Raw genomic sequence first — 21249 nt, 5'->3', positions numbered from 1 at the left:
CCTGTAATAAATTACAGCGAATTTACAGGGGGCTAGCCAACGGGTCTCTCCTGTAATAAACTACAGCGAAATTACAGGGGGTCAGCCAACGGGTATCTCCTGTAATAAATTACAGCGAAATTACAGAGGCTAGGTAACAGGTATCTCCTGTAATAAATTACAGCGAATTTATAGGGGCTAGCCAATGGGTCTCTCCTGTAATAAACTACAGCGAAATTACAGGGCTAGTCAACGGGTCTCTCCTGTAATAAATTACAGCCAACTTACAGGGGGCTAGCCAACGGGTCTCTCCTGGAATAAATTACAGCCAAATTACAGGGGCTAGACAACGGGTCTATCCTAATAATAAAGTAGAGCGAAATTACACGGGGTTAGCCAACGGGTTTCACCTGTAATAAATTACAGCGAACTTACACGGGCTAGCTAAGGCCCTGAAGATAAAGTTGAGAGCCTAAAATTTCATTCTAAGGGCCTGAAGATAAAGTTGAGGACCTAAACTTTGATTCTAAGGGCCTGAAGATAAAGTTGAGGTCCTAAACTTTGATTCTAAGGACCTGAAGATAAAGTTGAGGGCCTAAACTTTGATTCTAAGGAGCTAAAGATAAAGTTGAGGGCCTAAACTCTAATTCTAAGACCCTGAAGATAAAGTTGAAGGCATAAACATTGATTCTAAGGGCCTGAAGATAAAGGTCATGGCCAAAATTCTGATTCTAAGGACCTGAAAATAAAGTTGAGGGCCTAAACTTTGATTCTAAGAGCCTGAAGATAAAGTTGAGGGCCTAAACTTTGATTCTAAGGACCTGAAGATAAAGTTGAGAGACTAAACTTTGATTCTAAGGACCTGAAGATAAAGTTGAGAGACTAAACTTTGATTCTAAGGCCCTGAAGATAAAGTTGAACGCCTAAACTTTGATTCTAAGGGCCTGAAGATAAAATTGAGGGCCTAAACTTTGATTCTAAGAACCTGAAGATAAAGTTGAGGGCCTAAACTTTGATTCTAGGGACCTGAAGATAAGGTTGAAGGCCTAAACTTTGATTCTAAGGCCCTGAAGAGAAATTTGAAGGCCCAAACTTTGATTCTAAGGGTCTGAAGTTAAAGTTCAGGGCCAAAACTCTGATTCTAAGGACCTGAAGATAAAGTTGAGAGACTAAACTTTGATTCTAAGGACCTGAAGATAAAGTTGAAGGCCTAAACTTTGATTCTAAGGCCCTGAACATAAAGTTGAACGCCTAAACTTTGATTCTAAGAGCCTGAAGATAAAGTTGAGGGCCTAAACTCTGATTCTAAGGCCCTGAAGATAAAGTTGAGGGCATAAACTTCGATTCTAAGGCCCTGAAGATAAAGATGAGGGCCTAAACTTTGATTCTAAGGCCCTGAAGATAAAGTTGAGGGCATAAACTTCGATTTTAAGGTTCTGAAGCTAAAGATGAGGGCCTAAACTTTGATTCTAAGGTCCTAAAGATAAAGTTAAGGGCTTAAACTTTGATTCTAAGGAGCTAAAGATAAAGTTGAGGGCCTAAACTCTGTTTCTAAGGCCCTGAAGATAAAGTTGAGGGCCTAAACTTCGATTCTAAGGCATTGAAGATAAAGTTAAGATCCCAACGGGTCTCTCCTTTAATAAATTACAGCGAAATTAAAGGGGTTAGCCAAAGGGTCTCTCCTGTAATAAATTAGAGCGAAACTACAGGGGCTAGCCAAAGGGTCTCTCCTGTAATAAATTACAGCGAAATTACAGGGGCTAGCCAATAGGTCTCTCCTGTAATAAACTACAGCGAAATAACAGGGGGTTAGCCAACGGGTCTCTCCTGTAATAAACTACAGCGAAAGTACAGGGGCTAGCAAAAGGGTCTCTCCTGTAATAAATTATCAGCGAAATTACAGAGGGTTAGCAAACGGGTCTCTCCTGTAATAAATTACAGCGAAATTACTGGGGCTAGCCAAAGGGTCTCTCCTGTAATAAAGTACAGCGAATTGACAGGGGGTTAGTAAACGGGTATCTCCTGTAATAAATTACAGCGAATTTACAGGGGGTTAGCCAACGGGTCTCTCCTGTAATAAATTACAGCAAAATTACAGGAGGTTAGCCAACGGGTCTCTCCTGTAATAAATTACAGCGAAATTACAGGGGGCTAGCCAACGGGTCTTTCCTGTAATAAATTACAGCGAAATTACAGGGGCTAGCCAACGGGTCTCTCCTGTAATAAATTACAGCGAAATTACAGGGGCTAGCAAAAGGGTCTCTCCTGTAATAAATTACAGCGAACTTACAGGGGCTAGCCAACGGGTCTCTCATGTAATAAATTACAGCGAATTTACAGGGGCTAGTCAACGGGTCTTTTCTGTAATAAATTACAGCGAAATTACAGGGGGTTAGCCAACGGGTCTCTCCTGTAATAAATTACAGCGAAATTACTGGGGGTTAGCAAACGGGTATCTCCTGTAATAAATTACAGCGAATTTACAGGGGGCTAGCCAACGGGTCTCTCCTGTAATAAACTACAGCGAAATTACAGGGGGTTAGCCAACGGGTCTCTCCTGTAATAAATTACAGCGAAATTACAGAGGCTAGCTAACGGGTATCTCCTGTAATAAATTACAGCGAATTTATAGGGGCTAGCCAATGGGTCTCTCCTGTAATAAACTACAGCGAAATTACAGGGCTAGTCAACGGGTCTCTCCTGGAATAAATTACAGCCAACTTACAGGGGGCTAGCCAACGGGTCTCTCCTGTAAAAAGTTAAAGCCAAATTACAGGGGGCTAGCCAACGGGTCTCTCATGGAATAAATTACAGCGAAATTACAGGGGCTAGACAACGGGTCTATCCTAATAATAAAATACAGCGAAATTACACGGGGTTAGCCAACGGGTATCTCCTGTAATAAATTAGAGCGAAATTACAGGGGGTTAGCCAACGGGTCTCACCTGTAATAAATTACAGCTAACTTACACGGGCTAGCTAAGGCCCTGAAGATAAAGTTGAGAGCCTAAAATTTCATTCTAAGGACCTGAAGATAAAGTTCAGGACTTAAACTTTGATTCTAAGGGCCTGAAGATAAAGTTGAGGTCCTAAACTTTGATTCTAAGGACCTGAAGATAAAGTTGAGGGCCTAAACTTTGATTCTAAGGAGCTAAAGATAAAGTTGAGGGCCTAAACTCTAATTCTAAGACCCTGAAGATAAAGTTGAGGGCCTAAACTTTCATTCTAAGGGCCTGAAGACAAAGTTGAGGGCCTAGACTTTGATTCTAAGGACCTGGAGATAAAGTTGAAGGCCTAAACTCTGATTCTAAGGCCTTGAAGAGAAATTTGAAGGCCCAAACTTTGATTCTAAGGGTCTGAAGTTAAAGTTCAGAGCCAAAACTCTGATTCTAAGGACCTGAAGATAAAGTTGAGGGCCAAAACTCTGATTTTAAGGACCTGAAGATAAAGTTGAGGGCGTAGACTTTGATTCTAAGGACCTGAAGATAAAGTTGATGGCCTAAACTTTGATTCTAAGAGCCTGAAGATAAAGTTGAGGGCCTAAACTTTTATTCTAAGGGCCTGAAGATAAAGTTGAGAGACTAAACTTTGATTCTAAGGACCTGAAGATAAGGTTGAGGTACTAAACTTTGATTCTAAGGCCCTGAAGATAAAGTTGAACGCCTAAACTTTGATTCTAAGGACCTGAAGATAAAGTTGAGGGCCTAAACTCCGATTCTAAAGACCTGAAGATAAAGTTGCGAGACTAAACTTTGATTCTAAGGACCTGAAGATAAAGTTGAGGGCCTAAACTTTGATTCTAGGGACCTGAAGATGAAGTTGAGGGCCTAAATTTTGATTCTAAGGACATGAAGATAAAGTTGAGGGTCTAAACTCTTATTCTAAGGCCCTGAAGATAAAGTTGAGGGCTTAACTCCGATTCTAAGGACCTGAAGATAAAGTTGAGAGACTAAACTTTGATTCTAAGGACCTGAAGATAAAGTTGAAGGCCTAAACTCTGATTCTAAGGCCCTGAAGATAAAGTTGAGGGCCTAAACTCCGATTCTAAGGACCTGAAGATAAAGTTGAGAGACTAAAATTTGATTCTAAGGACCTGAAGATAAAGTTGACGGCCTAAACTTTTACTCTAAGGGCCTGAAGATAAAGTTGAACGCCTAAACTTTGATTCTAAGGACCTGAAGATAAAGTTGAGGGCCTAAACTCCGATTCTAAAGACCTGAAGATAAAGTTGCGAGACTAAACTTTGATTCTAAGGACCTGAAGATAAAGTTGAGGGCCTAAACTTTGATTCTAGGGACCTGAAGATGAAGTTGAGGGCCTAAAATTTTGATTCTAAGGACATGAAGATAAAGTTGAGGGTCTAAACTCTTATTCTAAGGCCCTGAAGATAAAGTTGAGAGACTAAACTTTGATTCTAAGGACCTGAAGATAAAGTTGAAGGCCTAAACTCCGATTCTAAGGACCTGAAGATAAAGTTGAGAGACTAAAATTTGATTCTAAGGACCTGAAGAGAAATTTGAAGGCCCAAACTTTGATTCTAAGGGTCTGAAGTTAAAGTTCAGAGCCAAAACTCTGATTCTAAGGACCTGAAGATAAAGTTGAGGGCCAAAACTCTGATTTTAAGGACCTGAAGATAAAGTTGAGGGCGTAGACTTTGATTCTAAGGACATGAAGATAAAGTTGATGGCCTAAACTTTGATTCTAAGAGCCTGAAGATAAAGTTGAGGGCCTAAACTTTTATTCTAAGGGCCTGAAGATAAAGTTGAGAGACTAAACTTTGATTCTAAGGACCTGAAGATAAGGTTGAGGTACTAAACTTTGATTCTAAGGCCCTGAAGATAAAGTTGAACGCCTAAACTTTGATTCTAAGGACCTGAAGATAAAGTTGAGGGCCTAAACTCCGATTCTAAAGACCTGAAGATAAAGTTACGAGACTAAACTTTGATTCTAAGGACCTGAAGATAAAGTTGAGGGCCTAAACTTTGATTCTAAGGGCCTGAAGATAAAGTTGAGGGCCTAGACTTTGATTCTAAGGGCCTGAAGATAAAGTTGAGGGCCTAAACTCTGATTCTAAGGCCCTGAAGATAAAGTTGAGGGCCTAGACTTTGATTCTAAGGCCCTGAAGATAAAGTTCAAGGCCTAAACTTTGATTCTAAGGCCCTGAAGGGAAATTTGAAGGCCCAAACTTTGATTCTGAGGGTCTGAAGTTAAAGTTCAGGGCCAAAACTCTGATTCTAAGGCCCTGAAGATAAAGTTGAACGCCTAAACTTTGATTCTAAGGACCTGAAGATAAAGTTGAGGGCCTAAACTCTGATTCTAAAGACCTGAAGATAAAGTTGAGGGCCTAAACTTTGATTCTAAGAATTTGAAGAAAAAGTTGAGGGCCTAAACTTTGATTCTAGGGACCTGAAGATAAAGTTGAGGGCCTAAACTCTGATTCTAAGGCCCTGAAGATAAACTTGAGGGCCTAGACTTTGATTCTAAGGCCCTGAAGATAAAGTTGACGGCCAAAACTTTGATTCTAAGGCCCTGAAGAAAAATTTCAAGGCCCAAACTTTGATTCTAAGGGTCTGAAGTTAAAGTTGAGGGCCTAGACTTTGATTCTAAGGACCTGAAGATAAAGTTGAGGGCCTAAAATCTGATTCTAAGGACCTGAAGAAAAAGTTGAGGGCCTAGACTTTGATTCTAAGGACCTGAAGATAAAGTTGACGGCCTAAACTTTGATTCTAAGAGCCTGAAGATAAAGTTGAGGGCATAAATTTTTATTCTAAGGGCCTGAAGATAAAGTTGAGGGCCTAGACTTTGATTCTAAGGACCTGAAGAATAAAGTTGAGGGCCTAAACTTTGATTCTAAGGACCTGAATATAAAGTTGACGGCCTAAACTTTGATTCTAAGAGCCTGAAGATAAACTTGAGGGCCTAGACTTTGATTCTAAGGCCCTGAAGATAAAGTTGAAGGCCAAAACTTTGATTCTAAGGCCCTGAAGAGAAATTTGAAGGCCCAAACTTTGATTCTAAGGGTCTGAAGTTAAAGTTCAGAGCCAAAACTCTGATTCTAAGGACCTGAAGATAAAGTTGAGGGCCTAGACTTTGATTCTAAGGACCTGAAGATAAAGTTGATGGCCTAAACTTTGATTCTAAGAGCCTGAAGATAAAGTTGAGGACCTAAACTTTTATTCTAAGGACCTGAAGATAAAGTTGAGGACCTAGACTTTGATTCTAAGGACCTGAAGATAAAGTTGAGGGCCTAAACTCTGACTCTAAGGCGCTGAAGATAAACTTGAGGGCCTGGACTTTGATTCTAAGGCCCTGAAGATAAAGTTGAAGGCCTAAACTTTGATTCTAAAGCCCTGAAGAGAAATTTGAAGGCCCAAACTTTGATTCTAAGGGTCTGAAGTTAAAGTTCAGGGCCAAAACTCTGATTCTAAGAACGTGAAGATAAAGTTGAAGGTCTAAACTTTGATTCTAACGGTCTGAAGTTAAAGTTCAGGGTCAAAACTCTGATTCTAAGGACCTGAAGATAAAGTTGAGGGCCTAAACTCTGATTCTAAAACCCTGAAGATAAACTTGAGGACATAGACTTTGATTCTAAGGCCCTGAAGATAAAGTTGAGAGCCTAAACTTTTATTCTAAGGGCCTGAAGATAAAGTTGAGGGCCTAGACTTTGATTCTAAGGACCTGAAGATAAAGTTGAGAGCCTAAACTTTGATTCTAAGGACCTGAAGATAAAGATGAAGGCCAAAACTTTGATTCTAAGGCCCTGAAGAGAAATATGAAGGCCCAAACTTTGATTCTAAGGGTCTGAAGTTAAAGATCAGAGCCAAAACTCTTATTCTAAGGACCTGAAGATAAAGTTGAGGGCCTAGACTTTCATTCTAAGAACCTCAAGATAAAGTTGAGGGCCTAGACTTTGATTCTAAGGGCCTGAAGATAAAGTTGAGGGCCTAAACTCTGATTCTAAGGCGCTGAAGATAAAGTTGAGGACCTAAACTTTTATTCTAAGGACCTGAAGATAAAGTTGAGGGCCTAGACTTTGATTCTAAGGACCTGAAGATAAAGTTGAGGGCCTAAACTCTGATTCTAAGGCCCTGAAGATAAAGTTGAGCGCCTAGACTTTGATTCTAAGGCCCTGAAGATAAAGTTGAAGGCCTAAACTTTGATTCTAAGGCCCTGAAGAGAAATTTGAAGGCCCAAACTTTGATTCTAAGGGTCTGAAGTTAAAGTTCAGGGCCAAAACTCTGATTCTAAGAACCTGAAGATAAAGTTGAAGGTCTAAACTTTGATTCTAACGGTCTAAAGTTAAAGTTCAGGGTCAAAACTCTGATTCTAAGGACCTGAAGATAAAGTTGAGGGCCTAAACTCTGATTCTAAGGACCTGAAGATAAAGTTGAGGGCCTAAACTTTAATTCTAAGGATTTGAAGATAAAGTTAAGGGCCTAAACTTTGATTCTAGGGACCTGAAGATAAAGTTGAGGGACTAAACTCTGATTCTAAGGCCCTGAAGATAAAGTTGAGGGCCTAGACTTTGATTCTAATGACCTGAACATAAAGTTGACGGCTTAAACTTTGATTCTAAGAGCTTGAAGATAAAGTTGAGGGCCTAAACTTTGATTCTAAGGACCTGAAGATAAAGTTGAGGGCCTAAACTCTGATTCTAAGGACCTGAAGATAAAGTTGAGGGCCTAGACTTTGATTCTAAGGACCTGAAGATAAAGTTGACGGCCTAAACTTTGATTCTAAGAGCCTGAAGATAAAGTTGAGGGCCTAAACTTTTATTCTAAGGGCCTGAAGATAAAGTTGAGGGCCTAGACTTTGATTCTAAGGACCTGAAGATAAAGTTGAGGGCCTAAACTTTGATTCTAAGGACCTGAAGATAAAGTTGAGGGCCTAAACTTTGATTCTAAGGCCCTGAAGATAAAGTTGAACGCCTAAACTTTGATTCTAATGGCCTGAAGATAAAGTTGAGGGCCTAAACTCCGATTCTAAGGACCTGAAGATAAAGTTGAGAGACTAAACTTTGATTCTAAGGACCTGAAGATAAAGTTGAGGACCTAAACTTTTATTCTAAGGGCCTGAAGATAAAGTTGAGGGCCTAGACTTTGATTCTAAGGGCCTGAAGATAAAGTTGAGGGCCTAAACTCTGATTCTAAGGCCCTGAAGATAAACTTGAGGGCCTAGACTTTGATTCTAAGGCCCTGAAGATAAAGTTGAAGGCCAAAACTTTGATTCTAAGGCCCTGAAGAGAAATTTGAAGACCCAAACTTTGATTCTAAGGGTCTGAAGTTAAAGTTCAGAGCCAAAACTCTGATTCTAAGGACCTGAAGATAAAGTTGAGAGCCTAGACTTTTATTCTAAGGACCTGAAGATAAAGTTGAGGGCCTAAACTCTGATTCTAAGAACCTGAAGATAAAGTTGAGGGCCTAAACTTTGATTCTAAGGATTTGAAGATAAAGTTGAGGGCCTAAACTTTGATTCTAGGGACTTGAAGATAAAGTTGAGGGCCTAAACTTTGATTCTAAGAACCTGAAGATAAAGTTGAGGGCCTAAACTTTGATTCCAAGGACCTGAAGATAAGTTGAGGGCCTAAAAATTGATTCTAAGGCCCTGAAGATAAAGTTGAGAGCATAAACTTCGATTCTAAGGCCCTGAAGATAAAGATGAGGGCCTAAACTTTGATTCTAAGGCTCTGAAGATAAAGTTGAGGGCATAAACTTCGATTTTAAGGTTCTCAAGATAAAGATGAGGGCCTAAACTTTGATTCTAAGGTCCTAAAGATAAAGTTAAGGGCTTAAACTTTGATTCTAAGGAGCTAAAGATAAAGTTGAGGGCCTAAACTCCGATTCTAAGGACCTGAAGATAAAGTTGAGAGACTAAACTTTGATTCTAAGGACCTGAAGATAAAGTTGAGGGTCTAAACTTTTATTCTAAGGGCCTGAAGATAAAGTGTAGGGCCTAGACTTTGATTCTAAGGCCCTGAAGATAAAGATGAAGGCCAAAACTTTGATTCTAAGGCCCTGAAGAGAAATATGAAGGCCCAAACTTTGATTCTAAGGGTCTGAAGTTAAAGATCAGAGCCAAAACTCTTATTCTAAGGACCTGAAGATAAAGTTGAGGGCCTAGACTTTCATTCTAAGAACCTCAAGATAAAGTTGAGGGCCTAAACTCTGATTCTAAGGCCCTGAAGATAAAGTTGAGGGCCTAAACTCCGATTCTAAGGACCTGAAGATAAAGTTGAGAGACTAAACTTTGATTCTAAGGACCTGAAGATAAAGTTGAGGGCCTAAACTTTTATTCTAAGAGCCTGAAGATAAAGTTGAGAGCCTAGACTTTGATTCTAAGGCCCTGAAGATAAAGTTGAACGCCTAAACTTTGATTCTAAGGGCCTGAAGATTAAGTTGAGGGCCTAAACTCCGACTCTAAGGACCTGAAGATAAAGTTGAGAGACTAAACTTCGATTCTAAGGAACTGAAGATAAAGTTGAGGGCCTAAACTTTTATTCTAAGGGCCTGAAGATAAAGTTGAGGGCCTAGACTTTGATTCTAAGGGCCTGAAGATAAAGTTGAGGGCCTAAACTCTGATTCTAAGGCGCTGAAGATAAAGTTGAGGACCTAAACTTTTATTCTAAGGACCTGAAGATAAAGTTGAGGGCCTAGACTTTGATTCTAAGGACCTGAAGATAAAGTTGAGGGCCTAAACTCTGATTCTAAGGCCCTGAAGATAAAGTTGAGCGCCTAGACTTTGATTCTAAGGCCCTGAAGATAAAGTTGAAGGCCTAAACTTTGATTCTAAGGCCCTGAAGAGAAATTTGAAGGCCCAAACTTTAATTCTAAGGACCTGAAGATAAAGTTGACGGCTTAAACTTTGATTCTAAGAGCCTGAAGATAAAGTTAAGGGCCTAAACTTTGATTCTAGGGACCTGAAGATAAAGTTGAGGGACTAAACTCTGATTCTAAGGCCCTGAAGATAAAGTTGAGGGCCTAGACTTTGATTCTAAGGACCTGAACATAAAGTTGACGGCTTAAACTTTGATTCTAAGAGCCTGAAGATAAAGTTGAGGGCCTAAACTTTGATTCTAAGGACCTGAAGATAAAGTTGAGGGCCTAAACTCTGATTCTAAGGACCTGAAGATAAAGTTGAGGGCCTAGACTTTGATTCTAAGGACCTGAAGATAAAGTTGACGGCCTAAACTTTGATTCTAAGAGGCTGAAGATAAAGTTGAGGGCCTAAACTTTTATTCTAAGGGCCTGAAGATAAAGTTGAGGGCCTAGACTTTGATTCTAAGGACCTGAAGATAAAGTTGAGGGCCTTAACTTTGATTCTAAGGACCTGAAGATAAAGTTGAGGGCCTAAACTTTGATTCTAAGGCCCTGAAGATAAAGTTGAACGCCTAAACTTTGATTCTAAGGGCCTGAAGATAAAGTTGAGGGCCTAAACTCCGATTCTAAGGACCTGAAGATAAAGTTGAGAGACTAAACTTTGATTCTAAGGACCTGAAGATAAAGTTGAGGACCTAAACTTTTATTCTAAGGGCCTGAAGATAAAGTTGAGGGCCTAGACTTTGATTCTAAGGGCCTGAAGATAAAGTTGAGGGCCTAAACTCTGATTCTAAGGCCCTGAAGATAAATTTGAGGGCCTAGACTTTGATTCTAAGGCCCTGAAGATAAAGTTGAAGGCCAAAACTTTGATTCTAAGGCCCTGAAGAGAAATTTGAAGGCCCAAACTTTGATTCTAAGGGTCTGAAGTTAAAGTTCAGAGCCAAAACTCTGATTCTAAGGACCTGAAGATAAAGTTGAGAGCCTAGACTTTTATTCTAAGGACCTGAAGATAAAGTTGAGGGCCTAGACTTTGATTCTAAGAACCTGAAGATAAAGTTGAGGGCCTAAACTCTGATTCTAAGGCCCTGAAGATAAAGTTGAGGGCCTAGACTTTGATTCTAAGGCCCTGAAGATAAAGTTGAAGGCCAAAACGTTTGATTCTAAGGCCCTGAAGAGAAATTTGAAGGCCCAAACTTTGATTCTAAGGGTCTGAAGTTAAAGTTCAGAGCCAAAACTCTGATTCTAAGGACCTGAAGATAAAGTTGAGAGCCTAGACTTTTATTCTAAGGACCTGAAGATAAAGTTGAAGGCCAAAACTTTTGATTCTAAGGCCCTGAAGAGAAATTTGAAGGCCCAAACTTTGATTCTAAGGGTCAGAAGTTAAAGTTCAGAGTCAAAACTCTGATTCTGAAGACATGAAGATAAAGTTGAGGGCCTAAACTCTGATTCTAAGAACCTGAAGATAAAGTTGAGGGCCTAAACTTTGATTCTAAGGATTTGAAGATAAAGTTGAGGGCCTAAACTTTGATTCTAGGGACCTGAAGATAAAGTTGAGGGCCTAAACTCTGATTCCAAGGACCTGAAGATAAGTTGAGGGCCTAAAAATTGATTCTAAGGCCCTGAAGATAAAGTTGAGAGCATAAACTTCGATTCTAAGGCCCTGAAGATAAAGATGAGGGCCTAAACTTTGATTCTAAGGCTCTGAAGATAAAGTTGAGGGCATAAACTTCGATTTTAAGGTTCTCAAGATAAAGATGAGGGCCTAAACTTTGATTCTAAGGTCCTAAAGATAAAGTTAAGGGCTTAAACTTTGATTCTAAGGAGCTAAAGATAAAGTTGAGGGCCTAAACTTCGATCCTAAGGCGTTGAAGATAAAGTTGAGGGCCCAACGGGTCTCTCCTGTAATAAATTACAGCGAAATTACAGGGGGTCAGCAAACGGGTCTCTCCTGTAATAAACTACAGCGAAACTACAGGAGGCTAGCCAACGGGTCTCTCCTGTAATAAATTACAGCGAAATTACAGGGGGTTAGCCAAAGGGTCTCTCCTGTAATAAATTACAGCGAATTAACAGGGGGTTAGCCAACGGGTCTCTCCTGTAATAAATTACAGCGAAAGTACAGGGGCTAGCCAAAAGGTCTCTCCTGTAATAAATTACAGCGAAATTACAGGGGCTAGACAAAGGGTCTCTCCTGTAACAAACTACAGCGAAATTACAGGAGGCTAGCCAACGGGTCTCTCCTGTAATAAATTACAGCGAAATTACAGGGGCTAGACAAAGGGTCTCTCCTGTAACAAACTACAGCGAAATTACAGGAGGCTAGCCAACGGGTCTCTCCTGTAATAAATTACAGCGAAATTACAGGGGGCTAGCCAACGGGTCTCTCCTGTAATAAATTACAGCGAAATTACAGGGGGTTAGCCAACGGGTCTCTCCTGTAATAAATTACAGCGAATTAACAGGGGGTTAGCCAACGGGTCTCTCCTGTAATAAATTACAGCGAAAGTACAGGGGCTAGCCAAAGGGTCTCTCCTGTAATAAATTACAGCGAAATTACAGGGGCTAGACAAAGGGTCTCTCCTGTAACAAACTACAGCGAAATTACAGAGGGTTAGCAAACGGGTCTCTCCTGTAATAAACTACAGCGAAATTACAGGAGGCTAGCCAACGGGTCTCTCCTGTAATAAATTACAGCGAAATTACAGGGGGCTAGCCAACGGGTCTCTCCTGTAATAAATTACAGCGAAATTACATGGCGCTAGCCAACGGGTCTCTCCTGTAATAAATTACAGCGAAATTACAGGGGGCTAGCCAACGGGTCTCTTCTGTAATAAATTACAGCGAAATTAAAGGGGGCTAGCAAACGGGTCTCTCCTGTAATAAATTACAGCGAAATTACAGGGGCTAGCCAACGGGTCTCTCCTGTAATAAATTACAGCGAAATTACAGGGGCTAGCCAACGGGTATCTCCTGTAATAAACTACAGCGAATTTACAGGGGCTAGCCAACGGGTCTCTCCTGTAATAAATTACAGCGAAATTACAGAGGGCTAGCCAACGGGTCTCTTCTGTAATAAATTAGAGCGAAATTACAGGGGCTAGCCAAAGGGTCTCTCCTGTAATAAAGTACAGCGAAATTACAGGGGGCTAGACAACGGGTCTCTTCTGTAATAAATTACAGCGAAATTACAGAGGCTAGCCAACGGGTCTCTCCTGTAATAAATTACAGCGAAATTACAGGGGGCTAGCCTACGGGTCTCTTCTGTAATAAATTACAGCGAAATTACAGAGGCTAGCCAACGGGTCTCTCCTGTAATAAATTAGAGCGAAATTACAGGGGCTAGCCAACGGGTCTCTCCTGTAATAAATTACAGCGAAATTACAGGGGGCTAGCCAACGGGTCTCTCCTGTAATAAATTACAGCGAAATTATAGGAGGCTAGTAAACGGGTCTCTTCTGTAATAAATTAGAGCGAAATTACAGGGGGCTAGCCAACGGGTCTCTCCTGTAATAAATTACAGCGAAATTACAGGGGGCTAGCCAACGGGTCTCTCCTGTAATAAATTACAACGAAATTACATGGGGCTAGCCAACGGGTCTCTCCTGTAATAAATAACAGCGAAATTACAGGGGGCTAGCCAACGGGTCTCTCCTGTAATAAATTACAGCGAAATTACATGGCGCTAGCCAACGGGTCTCTCCTGTAATAAATTACAGCGAAATTACAGGGGCTAGCCAACGGGTCTCTCTTGTAATAAATTACAGCGAAATTACAGGGGCTAGCCAACGGGTCTCTCCTGTAATAAATTACAGCAAAATTACAGGGGCTAGCCAACGGGTCTTTTCTGTAATAAATTACAGCGAAATTAAAGGGGGCTAGCAAACGGGTCTCTCCTGTAATAAATTACAGCGAAATTACAGGGGGCTAGCCAACGGGTCTCTCCTGTAATAAATTACAGCGAAATTATAGGGGGCTAGCCAACGGGTCTCTTCTGTAATAAATTAGAGCGAAATTACAGGGGGCTAGCCAACGGGTCTCTTCTGTAATAAATTAGAGCGAATTTACAGGGGCTAGCCAACGGGTCTCTCCTGTAATAAATTACAGCGAAATTACAGGGGGCTAGCCAACGGGTCTCTTCTGTAATAAATTAGAGCGAAATTACAGGGGCTAGCCAACGGGTCTCTCCTGTAATAAATTACAGCGAAATTACAGGGGTTAGCCAACGGGTCTCTCCTGTAATAAATTACAGCGAAATTACAGGGGGCTAGCCAACGGGTCTCTTCTGTAATAAATTAGAGCGAAATTACAGGGGTTAGCCAACGGGTCTCTTCTGTAATATATTAGAGCGAAATTACAGGGGTTAGCCAACGGGTCTCTCCTGTAATAAATTAAAGCGAAATTACAGGGGGCTAGCCAACGGGTCTCTCCTGTAATAAACTACAGCGAAATTACAGGGGCTAGCCCAAGGGTCTCTCCTGTAATAAATTACAGCGAAACTAAAGGGGCTAGCTAACGGGTCTCTCCTGTAATAAATTACAGCGAAATTACAGGGGCTAGCAAACGGGTCTCTCCTGTAATAAATTACAGCGAAATTAGAGAGGGCTAGCCAAAGGGTCTCTCCTGTAATAAATTAAAGCGAAATTACATGGGGCTAGCCATCGGGTCTCTCCTGTAATAAATTACAACGAAATTACAGGGGCTAGCCAACGGGTCTCTCCTGTAATAAATTACAGCGAAATTACAGGGGCTAGCAAACGGGTCTCTCCTGTAATAAATTACAGCGAAATTAGAGAGGGCTAGCCAAAGGGTCTCTCCTGTAATAAATTAAAGCGAAATTACATGGGGCTAGCCATCGGGTCTCTCCTGTAATAAATTACAACGAAATTACAGGGGCTAGCCAACGGGTCTCTCCTGTAATAAATTACAGCGAAATTACAGGGGCTAGCTAACGGGTCTCTCCTGTAATAAATTACAGCGAAATTACAGGTGCTAGCAAACGGGTCTCTCCTGTAATAAACTACAGCGAAATTACAGGGGCTAGCAAACGGGTCTCTCCTGTAATAAACTACAGCGAAATTACAGGGGGCTAGCCAACGGGTCTCTCCTGTAATAAACTACAGCGAAATTACAGGGGCTAGCTAACGGGTCTCAACTGTAATAAATTAAAGCGAATTTACAGGGGGTTAGCAAACGGGTCTCTCCTGTAATAAACTACAGCGAAATTAGAGAGGGCTAGCCAACGGGTCTCTCCTGTAATAAATTACAGCGAAATTACAGGGGGTTAGCCAACGGGTCTCTCCTGTAATAAATTACAGCGAAATTACAGGGGGCTAGCCAACGGGTCTCTCCTGTAATAAACTACAGCGAAATTACAGGGGACTAGCCAACGGGTCTCTCCTGTAATAAATTACAGCGAAATTACAGGGGGTTAGCCAACGGGTCTCTCCAGTAATAAATTACAGCAAAATTACAGGGGACTAGCCAACGGGTCTCTCCTGTAAGGACAAATTGTCCCCAGGACAAATTGTCCCAGGACAAATTGTCCCAGGACAAATTGTCCCAGGACAAATTGTCCCCAGGACAAATTGTCAAAAGTATTAAATTGAGGGCCTAATCTTTGATTCTAAGGTCCTAAAAATTAAATTCAGGGCCTAATCTTTGATTCTAAAAGGCCTAAATATTAAATTGAGAGCCTAATCTTTGATTCTAAAGACCTACAAATTTAAATGAGGGCCTAATCTTTGATTCACAGGGCCTAAATATTAAATTGAGGGCCTAATCTTTGATTATAAAGTCCTACAAATTAAATTGAGGGCCTAATATTTGATTCCAAAGGCCTAAATATTAAATTGAGGGCCTAATCTTTGATTCACAAAGCCTAAATATTAAATTGAGGGCCTAATCTTTGATTCTTAAGGCCTAAGTATTAAATTGAGGGCCTAATTTATGATTCTAAAGGATAAATATTAAATTCAGGACCTAATCTTTGATTATAAAGGCCTAAATATTAAATTGAGGGCCTAATCTTTGATTCTAAAGACCTACAAATTAAATTGAGGGCCTAATATTTGATTCTAAAGGCCTAAACTTTAAATTGAGGGCCTAATCTTTGATTCACAGGGCCTAAATATTAAATTGAGGGCCCACTCTTTGATTCTAAAGGCCTAAGTATTAAATTGAGGGCCTAATCTTTGATTCTAAAGGCATAAATATAAAATTGAGGGCATAATCTTTGATTCAAAAGGCCAAAAATTAAATTGAGGGCCTACTATTTTATTCTAAAGGCCTAAACTTTAAATTGAGGGCCTAATCTTTCATTCACAGGACCTAAATATTAAATTGAGGGACTACTCTTTGATTCTAAAGGCCTAAGTATTAAATTGAGAACCTAATCTTTGATTCTAAAGGCTAAATATTAAATTGAGGGCCTAATCTTTGATTCTAAAGGCCTAAATATTAAATTGAGGGCCTAATCTTTGATTCATAGGGCCTAAATATTAAATTGAGGGACTAATCTTTGATTCACAGGGCCTAAATATTAAATTGAGGGCCTAATCTTCGATTATAAAGTCCTACAAACTAAATTGAGGGCCTAATATTTGATTCCAAAGGCCTAAACTTTAAATTGAGGGCCTAATGTTTGATTCACAAAGCCTAAATATTAAATTGAGGGCCTAATCTTTGATTTTAAAGGCCTAAGTATTAAATTGTGGGCCTAAGTTATGATTCTAAAGGATAAATATTAAATTGAGGGCCTAATATTTGATTCTAAAGGAATAGGAATAGGAATAGGAATAGGAATAGGAATAGGTAAAGGAATAGTATAGGGGCGGTTAGCGAGAGTGTTGCACGTGTTTAGCTGAAGTGACCCCTAAAGCTTTGGTGGATGCTTCCTATTTTGTAAATTTGTAAACTTTATTAATTGGAGGTCTCACTCATTTCAAACTACTTTGATTGGAAATTTACTTGGCACTAATTTACTAGGCAGTAAATTTACTTGTCAGTAAATTTACTTGGGAGTAATTTACTAGGCAGTAAATTGACTGGGCAGTAATTTACTAGGCAGTAAATTTACGGGGCAGTAATTTACTAGGCAGTAATTAACTAGGCCGTAATTTACTAGGCAGTAATTTACTAGGCAGGTAAATTTACTGTGCAGTAATTTGCTATTCAGTAAATTTAGTAACTTTACTGGGCAGGTATTTACTAGGCAGTACATTTACTTGATCCATCCCTTTTGGATCCAGGATGGATCATTTTAACTGCATCCATCCTTATTGGATCCTGGATGGACACAGGAGACTGGCCAAGGGACTCTCCTGTAATAAATTACAGTTAAACGTACCTGAAAAACGAGTCAAGATCCGCACGGCTCCACTGTGACTATACGTCTTCCTCGTTCAACGCGACGAACATTTTCGGACGACAGTTGATCTCCGCTGACCATCGACTCCATTTCTTGCAAAGAGAAAGTAGAAGAATGAGCCCGCGCTTTTTTAGACCTTTTCGCGTATCATCGTACCCTTTCCGCTGCATTGGAGAGGCAGAAAGGTGCACGTGTGCCTGTTCATGGTGAGAAGCAGAAATTCGCTGTCAATAGCAAAGGACGTGCAGTCTCGCGCGATCTGAGACGAAATATTGACCCAAGCCCCCCACTCTACTACAGCAAATTCAAGATCTCACTTCGTTTGACTCGATGTAGAACCGATACCACTCCGAATGTCTAACAGGAACTTCCTGAGAATACGACATTAAAAACGACGACGACGATGGAGGCCTCTTCGCACTTCATTTTTAAATGTGGCCGTTGTTATCTGCGAAGAAGGGTGCGGAAATGCAATAGGGGTCCCAGAGCTGTTCTTCCAGGGACAGAAAAACTCCAGAATCTCCTTCTAAAGGATACGCGTTGTGTCTAATAAAACGAGCGACTACGATATGAAAAAAACCTTCTGAATAGACGTCTACAGAGCCGTCAACGTATTCGACGAGTAGAGACGTTGTGTCCGCATTGGCATGCATTTGGAATGCCGGCAATCTCAAGGGAAAGCGCTTTCTAAATCCAAGACTCGTGTAGAGATAGAGATATTTGTTCTCGGACTACTGTACCTCATTTGCGGTGCGAATTTTCCATCTTCTCTTGACAGAGCTATGATTTCAAATAGAAAATCGGCTCGATCGTCAGGCAGCCACGCCACCGCAAAGACAGTAGATTCCTTCCACCAGACGACGTGTCATAGAGCCTCCACAATGCCAGCATCAAAATCAATTCTTTAAAAAAAACACGGAGAATTATTCTAGTTCACATACGAACCATTACGTTGTACTTTCGAGTGTCCGTTAGCTCAGCAGCGCCGTCTTTCTGCGAAAGCAGCGCAATTCTGCCGTCGGACAGCAAGGCGAGAACGCTTCCCGCCCAAAGGTTATTTGATTGATTGGCGTCGGCAATTTGATTATCTGCGCGGCGATCGGAGGAGGGACAACTCGATATTTGAAGGGAGTCAGAAGCAGTTGAGCTGAACAGAAGAATGCGGAGAAGTCACTAAAAATAGTCGCTCGAAACGGAAATGACGTAAACGACTTCACGAACAAAAGGACACGACAACACTGAAAGGATTCTCTAAGAGGGGACGACTAGTGTTTAGAGATTAGTCCTAGCTAGGGGTTATGCGTGGAGGGAATGCGCTTGGGGGGGACCCACGCACCCACACGAACGTGCACACATAAATAAGGGAAAAACGCGCGCGAACACGAAAAAATGGAGCCAAAATTCCCCGGCTTACTTTTCGGCGTCTTTTTCGCTTCCATGAGCCGTCGATCCTTCGATTTTCCGCGTCGGGACGACGTGTCGTCTCGCCTTCGACGCCTCACGCGCATGTGAACGACCTGGGAAGAGAATTCGACGCCTGCATAGTGAATAGACGCGATTTGCTTACCGTTTCGGCGTGACGAGAGCCGCGTGTCTCGTGCGTGTCGCGCGCGTTCTCTCGCGCGATCTGCACGTCTAGACGCTGCAGTTGCACGAGGGTGGTTTAGCTTGAGTGCTGGAGTTACCGCGTTGCGCTTGTGGCTGCACATCGTCCAGACAAAGGAATCGGGGTACGCGCTCGCGAGAGGTCGATGCGTTATCGCGCGTAGTACTGCGCGAGGCGTCAAACAGATAACGCGCTGCTGCTGGTGTTTGACAGCTGGGATTGATTCGATTAGATGAGAAAGTAATTTGAACAGTGTTTCGTATCTGCGGTATTAATTTGGTGATTTCCGATTACGCCCACAAAAGAAAATTCGAATTTTTTTGCACGTACACTTTAAATTATTTAATAAATGAGTACTACAGTAGTAATCTAAGCAAGCAATAAATATGTCAAATGCGTCTTCTAAAACGACCAGTCCTAACACACTCGAGTACAGATGGCATCTACAATATTTCGGCATCTGGTTCGTATCTAGAGAAAATGAGATGACGCCAAATCAAAATCACTGAATAATTGATCGAAGATGAATGTAGGACTAACTTTTTAAACGACTTCGAGTTTTCTTATTGCGTCTGAAACGGCTTTGCTGTGACTGGCCAGAAGTTGCCACGTGGCTGCGTCTCTTGGATTGACAGCCAAGCTTTTGGCTGAGCTGATTAGACTTGAACTGGCCGTCAACATGTTCATGCCAGCCGTTACAATAGGCGCTCGCGCAGAACAAGCCTTCACATAAAAGAAAAAATTAGACAATAGCATTTTGAGATGCCCTAAGGTTCGGACTACATTATTCCTCATCATGGTTTAATATATCAAGTGACATATCATTATGTGTACAGCAGTTTTTATGACAAGACATAATCACTCGAATAATCAGTATCTCTCTCCCTCCTTAGAAGGAGAGAGATAGAGAGGGGGGAAAGGAGAGGAAACGCCCACACGCATAGTCACAGCTTATGTTTAGAGACACAAACAACCCAAATGTTTTATATCTAATAGATAAGTCAGGTGACTTTTCGTTAGTTTAATAATTTTATCTCCATGCATTCCACATGTTTCAGTTATCTTTCACTTATCCGGACACCAAGAACTATCACAAAGGTGTCCATAATGGATAACCAAGAAGGCGTCCAACACAGTTTTCTATCAAAATTTCTACCGTTCGCTTCGTCGTCTTCTATCAGTATGTATCCACTTACGAGTTCCCTCATAATTCATGGTCGATGATGCCCATTCGACAAGTGCCGCCGTTGAGACAGTGATTCGTCAGCAATGTCGTACAGATTTACGACACCGCTACATGGATGACGTCTTTTATGCCCAAAATGTCCCATTGCTCCGTCTGAGAAGCCGCATCTTTGCTGAAGAAACCAATTCGTTCGTTGTTTGCCAGCGACGGCCTAAGAGAAAGCTTTTATTTGCACATGATACTATTTGTCGCCAACCTATATAGGTCCACTATCCTAGAACCCGATTTTCCGCCTAGTGTAGGAGGAATTGCCGAGCAGTTGCATCGGCCGGCCACGTTGACTTCTTATCCGGGAAGTCACGATGCTACGGTAAATTTCGTTTTGCTGCCAAGGAGAGCATTTGGGTTCTAAGTTTTGTACAGTTAGGTGTCCCATCGAGATTGCCTACCCACCGTCCCTTACATACTAGCTGTACAGTACCACCATTTGTTCAGGTAAGGGGGATATTGTTGTGGGTGGGATCACGGATACTACTGTAGAACTGAGCTAATCAATTTTTTATTTTTTTATTTTTTAGAAAAAATTCTCTTCTATATCCATAAGAGGAGGAACTGTAAGCAGGATACAATTGGAAGAGTTAACAAGGGAGAAGGGACATGGACTAAAATTAGGACACAGGTACTTTGCATAGTAGATAACTGTATTTCTCTATATTATTTGCTGTTTCCTAGACGGATGGGATATACTGTACAACTAACTAGGAACAAGGGATGGGAAAGGAGCGTGTATCTAAGAAACTACCCATGATAAAGGGCACAGTTATCGACTGCATAAAGGTACATTTTTTTGGGTTTGGGTATGTGTTTTTCTGCTTAGTTTCTTTCTTGTTTCATAGAGAGGTACAATGAGGACTGTGTGCTTTAAGGGATCAGATAAGTGTTTAATATATAACCTACGCATTTTGTGGCTTTGGTCTGTCGTAGCCTGCGATGAACCTGTGAGAAATTCTGAATGGTATGTGGATGAGGGGTGGCTTTATTTACAGTGTTTCAGTATTATATTTTAGACTATGGGGACATAGAAGATGATATGAGTCAGAGAGTGTCGCGATATAGGGCACTTCCCCGCCGCAATTCAAAGCTACGGAACGGGATAGCATATGGTAGCACATTCGAGTGAACGTTTGGAAGTTGTACAAACTTAGCAACGTAATCCGATAGCGTCACTTGGCTCTCAGCTTCGAAGCGATTCAATTTTCTAGTTGTCGCATACGGGCTTCCTCAAACAAACAAGGCC

At 41.2% G+C, this 21249-nt stretch overlaps 1 long non-coding RNA gene across 2 annotated transcripts; it reads right to left on the bottom strand.

The window, feature by feature from the left end:
- Positions 1–19095: 19095 nt before the first annotated feature.
- LOC136195815 (uncharacterized) lies at positions 19096–21233 on the bottom strand. Of its 2 annotated transcripts, XR_010671962.1 has the most exons (7): positions 21154–21233; positions 20997–21093; positions 20910–20948; positions 20209–20360; positions 19963–20163; positions 19307–19489; positions 19096–19237 (listed from the first exon to the last, which is right to left on the bottom strand). It is a non-coding gene; the product is annotated as an uncharacterized lncRNA (long non-coding RNA). The 2 variants fall into 2 exon arrangements; XR_010671960.1 differs by having other exon boundaries at positions 20910–21093.
- Positions 21234–21249: the final 16 nt, after the last annotated feature.

This window comes from Oscarella lobularis, chromosome 15 (genome assembly GCF_947507565.1).
Source record: "Oscarella lobularis chromosome 15, ooOscLobu1.1, whole genome shotgun sequence".
Lineage (NCBI taxonomy): Eukaryota > Metazoa > Porifera > Homoscleromorpha > Homosclerophorida > Oscarellidae > Oscarella > Oscarella lobularis.
Note: the sequence above shows the minus strand (reverse complement) of the source record. Positions and strands in the feature narration are given on the sequence as shown.